The sequence below is a fragment of the Halyomorpha halys genome, unplaced genomic scaffold (assembly GCF_000696795.3).
Source record: "Halyomorpha halys isolate HHAL.00 unplaced genomic scaffold, Hhal_1.1 Scaffold144.1, whole genome shotgun sequence".
Lineage (NCBI taxonomy): Eukaryota > Metazoa > Arthropoda > Insecta > Hemiptera > Pentatomidae > Halyomorpha > Halyomorpha halys.
In genome coordinates, this window is record NW_027106983.1 from 447014 (window position 1) to 456736 (window position 9723).

Below are 9723 nucleotides of genomic sequence, written 5' to 3' on the forward strand. Positions count from 1 at the left end.
CATATGGAGATGGCACTGAAACGTTGTTTATGAAATTTTATAAGGAAGAGATTTTTTCACTACAACTCATTAAATTAATGTAGCTCATTCAGTAATGAATATATAATATTAAGAATTAATAGTACGAAAATACATATACACTATATTAATAGTTTGTTAATTTAAAAATGAGGGTAAAAGAAAAAAATTAATATGATAACATTAAGATTTTATGAAGTGGATAATAATATTTTAACATATCATGTAAGTTTTTCAATTTATAGTGACGCGCAAGTTTTAATTTAGTAAAATGATGAATATGAGTTTTTAAAGATGTTTTGCAATTTTACTGGTTTTGGGGATTGGTATTGAAAATGGACTAAATGTAGTCCAAAACGTTATCCAATTCATAAATACTTGTAAAAGATTTATTTTGATATTGTTAAATTTTAAGTTGTTTGTTTTCTCAGAAGAATATATGACCCTTAGCAATTTCTGTATACTATTATTTAAAAAGAAATAATTAACTCTATTTAAAATAAATCAAATTTTGATGAAACTGAAAATAGAAACCTGCACCGCTACAACCCATGAATGGTCAGTGGTTCTGTACATGTAGAAAGTTCTGTTTCTTGAACAAAGGTTGTGCAACAAGGTGGTCTATTCATGATCACGGTAACCACCAGAATTTTCTCCAATTGAGAGTATCCTTTTTATGAGGCTAAGTGGGGAGGCTCTGTGGGTTTACAGAGTTGACTCACGGCTACAGTAACAGAATAAGTTATAATAAGTTGTAAAGATTCTAGAATTTTATTTCTCCAGCATAAGTCAAACAGAATAAGAAAATGAATATACATAAAAAATTTAAAGATAAATTGAATAAAAAAAATGGCCAAATAAAATGAATAAAGATTCTTTCAAGATGAATAATTTTATTTTAATATCAATTAAACGTCTATTGTCCTGATTGGAATGATGCAAACTTACTAGATATTAGATAATTGGTCTACTCCATGTCTCCTTTAATTTTTTCATAAAATTATTCTTATCCTAGCTAGATTTATTTGGGAAACGTACCAACGAAAAACCCCGATGTGGCTCATTGTTGATATAAAATGTGCATAAGCTGACAGGTTACAAACTCATCAAAATTTCCCAGTTCAAAGGCACAATTGTATGTGAACTTACTTAGCCCGTTTCGCCTCGTGCAGTGTTAGGCACGTAACGATTTAATCTATAAATTAAAGATAATGGTGACAGAAATATTTTGCATAGCGGACCACCATTCGCGACTCCCGGGACAATTAATATTGCAGCCGTATCTGAAGATTATGCCCCGACAATCGGAAAGCTGGCTAAAGATTAATAGTTAATGGGAATATGCTCATTCCTCACTGTCTAAAATGTTATTATATTATATTATAAAATTTATGTCTTTGTTTTCGTGACTAATCTTTATTAAAATCTTGGATAGCCTGTGAGCAGTAGAAAAAAAATTACAGCAAAATTTTTATTAACATCACTGAATTAAATCTATCTCAATTTCTTATAAATCTATAGTGGTACATTTTAAGTATTCAAATGCGGAAACATTTTCGAGCTTATAATTCTAACATTCTTGATTCAGTTCAAATATTGTGACGTCGCTAGTGTGAGACAATTTTACAAAGAAATAACAATAAATAATGTTACTTAGGTGAAGGAAACAAGCCTGCCATATGAAACTGTCGGTTTTTTTTTTTAAATCCTTGACAGCTGTCTTATATCACCAAATTATACAATTGGCCTTCAATAATTGCAAAATAAAATTATGTTTATACGTAAAAAAAAACTACAATGAACAATTTTTTTAACAAATTAAAATTATTATAATAGAACTTGTTAATTTCATTACTGACTACTAGACTGTAAGACTTGCCTAATGAGAGGAACGTAAGGATCTTAAAGTAAAATTAAAATTTCTCATGATAATTGCATATTTTTCTGTATATCTTGAAACCTAGCCCTGGCTCTGTCATCTAAGTGTTCTTCAGGTTGTGGATTTCGGGTAACATTTGGATTTGGGATAGGTCATATTTATTCACTAATATGAATACTAAGAATTTTAAATTTACAATGTTGTTAACATGTTGAATGTTGAAAGCATAACAGATATAAACAAATAATATAGAATACAGAAGTAATAAATTCAGATAAAGTGATATCATAAGCTTCTAAAACCTCTATTGTTTGTTTGTTTTTGTTTAGCGGCGCCAAACATAATTTCTCATCAACGCCATTTATATATTTTTTAATTTTGCTTATATTTGTTTGATTTTATTTATTTTTAATTTTATTATTTATTTTTATTATTATTTTTTTCTCTGCTCAATGTTATATTTTTGTCAGTGAATCTTTTGATTTTAAAAACTGAAATACTAATTCTATTGTTTTATCAATAAAAAGTTGTTGAGGTTAATAAACTTCCAATTTGAATGTAATTTATTTTAAATTAAAATATTGCAGCACAACGTTTCGGGACCACTGCCCCATATTCATGTGCTTTAAAAACCTACATACAACAATAATCCAACATAATAATAAACTTCATCTAAGTGTATTACAATTCATACAACTATATTCACCTCATAATGAATCAAAAATTTGAATTTCATAAAGGAAATCATGTCATGTCTACATTGCTTTACACTGCTCTCACTTTTTTATCACTTTGATAAAACAATAGATTCCCAATCATCATAGACTTTGATAAAAAAGTGAGAACAGTGTAAAGCAATGTAGATATGACATGATTTCCTTTATGAAATTCAAATTTTTGACTGATTATGAGGTGAATATAATTGTATGAATTGTAATACACATGAAGATTGTTATTATGGTGGATTGTTTTTGTTTGTAGGTTTTAAAGTACATGAATATGGGATAATAGTCCCGAAATGTTTTGCTTCTATATGTTAATTTAAAATAAATTACATTCAAATTGGAAAATATGGCTGATTGTCAAATTGTTGTTATAATACTGGCAGTTCGGAGACGTTTCTTTTGAAATAAGATAGGAGTGGGTGAGCCTCGTGTGACCTATTCTCAGCCTGGTAGTACAAGAGCCCAAGAGGAGAAAAAATACAGTTATTTCATCTCAATTTTTGATTAATTTATAATTAATAGTCAAAATTGATGAGTCTGCCAAGTATAGGTAGGGGGAATAAAAAATGGCGGCTGTTTCAAAGCTATAAAAAAAAACTAATTTTTCATTCAGAGCTTTATATCTTAAAAAGTAGGAACAACACAAGAAAACCTAAGAGAACGTCATTTAAAGAAGAGAAGATTTGCTAAAATATGAGCCCTAATAGAGTTATTTACGTTAAATAGTTTTCGAAAACAACTAGAAATTAACATTTTGTGAGTTTATTTTGTCAAATGTCATAAAAACTACTACTACTACAAACATAAACATAATTAACTATTTTGTAGTAAATTTAACTAGCTTTAATTTGAGCGCTGGCAGACATCAGAAGGTCCAATGGTTTCTGAAATAAAGTTTTTCATAAATCAAATTTATTGTCCGAACAACTATAAATCAATTTATTTTAGCGAATATCATGAAAACTACTATTCCTACGAAGGTAAAGGTCGTAATCTCGTTTATAGTCCATTAAACTAGCTTTCGTTTGAGTCCTAATAGATATCTGTATATCACATAGTTTCTGAGATATAGATTTCTCAAAATAAATTAACTAACTACTAATCTTTCAGTAAATTTTTAAGATATTTTGTTTTTTAAAATGCTATATCTCGAAAACTATTGGACGTAATTAGCTCTTTTAGGGTAAATATTTCAGCAAATTTACTCTTCTTTAAATAATGCGCTCTTAGGTTTTCTAGTGTTGTAGGTAGTTTTTAAGATATAGAGGTCCGAATGAAAAATCAATGTTTTTTAAGGTTTTGAAACAGCCGCCATTTTTTAATCCCCCTATACTTGGCAGACTCATAAATTTTGACTAGTAATTATACATAGTTTTCATCAAAGTAATCAAAAATTGGGGTGAGATAACTGCCTTTTTTCTCCTCTTGGGCTCTTGTACTGTGGTCAGTACAACCTCCTCTCTATGGCATTTGCGGCTGGAGGTACCAAGGGGCTTGACATCCTTTTTAATAATTTTTAATTTACTCCTTGAACATTCACTCCACAAAGATTGCCATTTATCTTTTATTTCCTTTTTAAGGGGTTTGGTCATTTCTGACGGAGTTAAAATTGCTTTACCCCGTCCCGGAAGCTAGTGCTTCTCTTGCAGCGTGGTCGGCCAGTTCATTCCTTGGCATTCCTACACTGACTTGGACTTGTAACTGACATACCCATATAAAACCTATTTTATATTGCTTATATCTATTTGTTGAATTACCTCAAAGGTATCATTAGTAAATAAAACAGAATTATAATTAATATTATAAGGTGAAATTAAAGGGATATTTACATTATCTTCATATGCTGGTGGAACACTTAAAATTTTTAGCTTTTCATTTGACTTTTATTATTAACCTAATAGCTCTGGTATTTCTTTTTATGTGATATGATTAGGCATTATAGAAAGTTTTGTGTAGAGTTTATCTGAAAGTGAACAGAAAATATTACTGAGTTACCAGTTTAGTTCTACTGTTAGTCATATAGGTTCGTTGTAAGGGATTTTAAGATGTTCTAGCTCTAGAGTCATCAGTATGCTCTAGTGAGTAATCCCTCATTCTGATTTAGAGATTATAATTCAATTATTAATATGAATTATCATTTAATGTAGTTTAATTGAAATTGGATTATATTTGAAATAAATAGTAAGTGATGGTAAATTAATTTTACTAGATCTGTGTCAGAAAAGTTGTTTATTTTCTCTATGTAATCTTTATATATATTAAGAATAGTTATTCCTTTATTAGGTTTGAAGTTACTTGTTGTTTAGAGTTAGTCTAGCATGTTCATTGTGTTCTATATGGTCCATATTACATTAAATTTTGGTTAAAATATAAAATATTTTCTTCATTTTCGGTGTCCATGTTGCCGGAGATCCAACTACGGTACTTAGACCATATTATCTAAATATTTTGTTCTTTGGGTTTTCTGCGTATTTATGACATGACAATTAATTTTCTCTAACTTGTTTTTTTACAATATATTAGAAAAAACATACAATTAAGCTTAATGGTGATATATTCTTCATTGATTGTTAAAATTTGTATGTTAGTTCCTAAGGTTTTGATTTCTTTGGTAAAGTTATCAGGTTTTTGTAAAGTAAGAAAGTGTAACATTCTTCAAAGACGGGTTAATTTGAACAATTTATATAGCTGATACGTCAGAGAGGACTTGTATCATAAGAGTCTTTGTCTTGACTATGAGTAAGGTCATCGAAAGGATAAACTTTAACTAAGTCATCATCGAAAGGAGAAACTTTAATTAAGTCATCATCGAAGTCAAAGTCTTATTCGTCAATTCTTGCAAAGTCAGATTGATATGAGTTATTTTCTATTTCCTTAATAATTTTCTCTATCAAAAGTTTTTTGACTTTTTGAGTGTTTTTACTTAATCTTAGTTTCTTTGTTTACCTTTTTTCTTATTTGCTTGGAATTTGTCTTTGAAAAGTTTATTTTTTTTAGATTTGGGGTGAGTTTTCTTTTTTCTTTGATTTTTAATAAAGTCAGTCATCTTCTGGGATTTCTGCATTATCTCTTGTTTGATTAGCTTTAATTAAAGAATCATTTATTTATGTTAACCCGTTTTTATTTTATACAGTGAAAATAAATCACTTATACATGAAATAGAAAGAAAATAAATTTTTCTTAGTTTATTGAAATTAGTTTATTAAAAGTCCATTTTCTTCATCAGTTCAGGGGACTCAGATATGTTAGTTTCAGTCAACATCAGTGATACTCCAGTGGTACTTTTCGGTTCATCATTGAATCCTTTTAATTCATGGATCACAAGAAGAAGGGGTGCTATTGGTCCCATGGAGTAATGATGGCACTGGTCAGAGCAAACTACTGAAGGGGTTATTCTTGTCTTACTTTATAAAAGGATTTCGAAATCTGAAAGTGCACAACGCGATTTTGAACGCTAACATCAAAACAGAATTGTAACAGTACTTTTTATTGGTTGAAAAAATAGTTAAAATTGGTCTCTACATAGTTTACAGGACCTGTTATCGATTATAGAACACCCAATGAATCGCGAAAGTCTGGGCGCTTACTTGGCACTCAAATTGACATCTCAACAGCTTCAGGCACTTCCTAAGCATACTACAAAAACTCTCTACAAAGAATATCTTGTTACATTCATCCTTTGGTAGAAACACTGACCTCTTCCAGGAACCCATACGACTCTAAGGTGGTGGCAAAATTGATGTACAAACTTCATTCTGACCTAAGATCACAAAAAAATGTTTAAATCTAAGGAATTTGCAGACTGAAAATTTCATTGTATTTTAAGTTCATTTTAGTAATTACTGAAATAAATAATAAGCGATCCTAACTTAAATCAGGATATAAACTTTCGAATCTTTCATTGTCTAAAAGTTTTTGCATAGCACATTGAGACTTAAAGTACTGGATGGATCGCATTGTTGCTTACCGTGTAAGAAAAGCGAGATTATATTGTGTCTTTATAGCTTTTAATGTATGAAAAAAAGAATGAAATGAAAAAAATTCGGATTGCGGATGTTTTGGAAGTGGAAACCTTTTAGCAACTACCTCTCGAATCGCGCTGAAAACTGAGATCTTCAATTGGTAGAGTTGTATAAAACTCAGCTTTGAATCACACCCTTATTCTGCAGCACTTGTAAAGGCATAAATATAGAATCCCTTTTGAATTCATCTTTAAAAGGAAAATTATCAAAAGGTTATGTAGTAATTCATTATTCGAATTGGCTTGATTAAAGTCTGGGTGGGGCTTGAGAAGTGTTCCACCAATCACCGCTTGCTTCATTATTCGCAGAAAAAAAGACAAGATTTTTATTAAAAAAAGGAAACTCAATTAGTAACATGAACTTATTTTTTATTTCTATCAAGGAAGATTTTTAAACATATTTTTGTATATCTGGTCAATTAAAGTACTAGTGCATGTTGGAGAGCTGGAAATATTTTAGTTATAAGAAACTTGTAAAGGATATATTAAAAAAATATTGTTTATGATTGTTAATAACTAAAGTATTGCAGAGTATTGGTAAAAGGTTATAATTCGATTGTCTCAGTTAATCATAATAAAAGGTTACAAAAGGTATAAGCCAGTGGTGGGGAACCTTTTTACCACTAGATATCGCATTTAAATTTGGTATTAATAAATGAGGTCATATTCGTTTATTATATTTCAATGTTACTATTTTTGTATGTTTAAGCATATATTAATTTTTTTTGCAAATCAGACGAAAATGTGATGTATATGTAAAATTATGATAGTTTTAATTGTCCTTCATAACATTTGTCATCGTAAATATAAAAGTTTTATTAAAACTTTTGAATAGTGAGGTTAGCCAGAAACCTTGGAATAGTGCTGTAGATAAGGATGGAATATCGAAAGAAAAATATCGATATCCATATCGGTACTAAAATATCGAAATATCGATATCGAAAATTTATGAATTAAAGTAATAATAATTATAAAATGATAACGTAACCTGACATAGGAAGACTTATTTTATGTCATACCTAATCAAAATATATAAGAAACTCTTAATAACTATGAAACAAACCAACACCACGACAACCATATCATAAAAATAACAAAAATATAATTGTTTAAATTGTAGAATAATATATAGAAAATTTAAAAATGGAATATCGATATTTTATTTTAAAAAATACATATTTATTTCGATATTTTCTATTGTTGTAATCGATATGGAATATGAGCAATAATATTCCGATATTATTTTATCTAAATATAGATATTTTATTTCAAAAGACTAGAAAATAGTATAGAAAATTTAATATCGATATCTTATTTTATATTTCGATAAAATAATATCTGAATATTTTTGCTAATATTCTATATCGACATCACAAAAATAGAAAATATTGAAATAAATATGTATTTATCAAAAAAAATATCGATATTCCTATTTAAAAATCTATATATAATATTTTAGTCATTTTAAACAAAATATCGATATGTCGATAAAATAATATCGGAATAATGTTGCTTATAATCCATATCGATACTACAATATTACAAAATATCGAAAGAAATTAGTATTTATCAAAATAATATATCGATATTCGTATTTTAAAATCTCTATATAATTTTCTAGTCTTTCAAAACGAAATATCGATATTTGGATTAAATAACATCGGAATATCTTTGTCATATTATATTTTGGCACGAATATTTCCTCCTGAATATATGATTATAGATATATTACATTGGAGTGTATATTGTCAATATTTCTTTTATTTATATATACTTTTAAGGTGGGACCTTTTTTTTTTTTTTTCATTCCGATATTATATCGAAAATATCGATATTCCGATAATATCGATATCAATATCCCATCCCTAGCTGGAGATCAGCACCGTATGTTCCCCAGCCTAGTGTCAGCTTCTGCTAAAATTCATAATAACTGTTGCAATTTACGCGAATATAGTTTAGAATTCCAAAAACTCTTTCCATAGTAACTTAAAAAATTGTGTTTTTTCACAAAAGTAAGATATAAATATTTTGACGTCATCTTTATGATCTTGTGTTTTATCAAACAAGTTTATTTCAGAACTTAATTGTTGGGAGAAGAGAAAACTTTTGGATATAAAAAAAACCGACGGATATCCATAAATAGAAAAATGCACTAGAGCAATAGACTTGTCGTCGTAGGTTCCCTGTTTGCTTACCTAAGGCCGGCATATACAACGCGCGACTTACAGAAATAGACTCTATTGTTAAAATGATCTGTCGTAAACTAGTCGAAAGGTCTCACAACAGCAGCCATATTGAAATTATCTAATAATGATAAAAAAAAAGTATGATTCTTATAGTTAGATTAATAAGCTCGTAAAAAGCATTTTTTTTCAGTACAAAGTATTCCATTACATTACCTCATTCTGGATCATTTACGTAATAAGTTATAATTTCCAGGAAAATAATTCTCGTTTAGTTGATTACTAAATTATTTTATTTTTTTTCTTTATCTGTTTATAAAAATTAAAAAAACATTCTCGCTAAAGCTGCAATACCTGAGAAGAAATAATAAAAATCAATAATGCATTTTTTGCACGATTTCACAGAAAAATAAATCTACTTATTGAGTTATAGACTTTTCGTCTTCGAATCATAAAAAAAAAAAAAATCTTTTTCTGATGAGTTCTCGTAATATCTACCAAAAAGAAAAATTCATTTTATTCATCTATTATTACCATTTCCCACTGTTTAGATGATGAAGGAGAATAAAATAATGTTTTAATTTTGATGAGCCGAAAATAAGTTTAAAATCGCTATCAAAATTTTATTTTAAGAAATCAACAGAGATGTATTTTGCAACATTTTTTTGTTCTAGCTTGGGACTAAATTTTTTTCACAGATATGCTTCCTGGAAAGATTTTAATCAGTACAGAATACAGCATAGATTTATAAATAACCTTGTCCACTTGGATGGACGTTAAATAAATTACAAAAAGAGTTATAGTTCAAATCTAAAAAAAACAAATTCACTGGATGTTTAAAAAATCTTTTTAAATAATAAATAAAAATATTACAATTTATTTTTTAATAAAGGATTA

General features: G+C 28.3%; 1 protein-coding gene across 2 annotated transcripts in view; it reads right to left on the reverse strand.

Annotated features, from left to right (window-relative positions):
* LOC106678460 (uncharacterized) overlaps positions 1-9723 on the reverse strand; it is an 83252-nt gene that overhangs the window by 42642 nt on the left and 30887 nt on the right. The gene's annotated exons all lie outside the window — the stretch shown is intronic.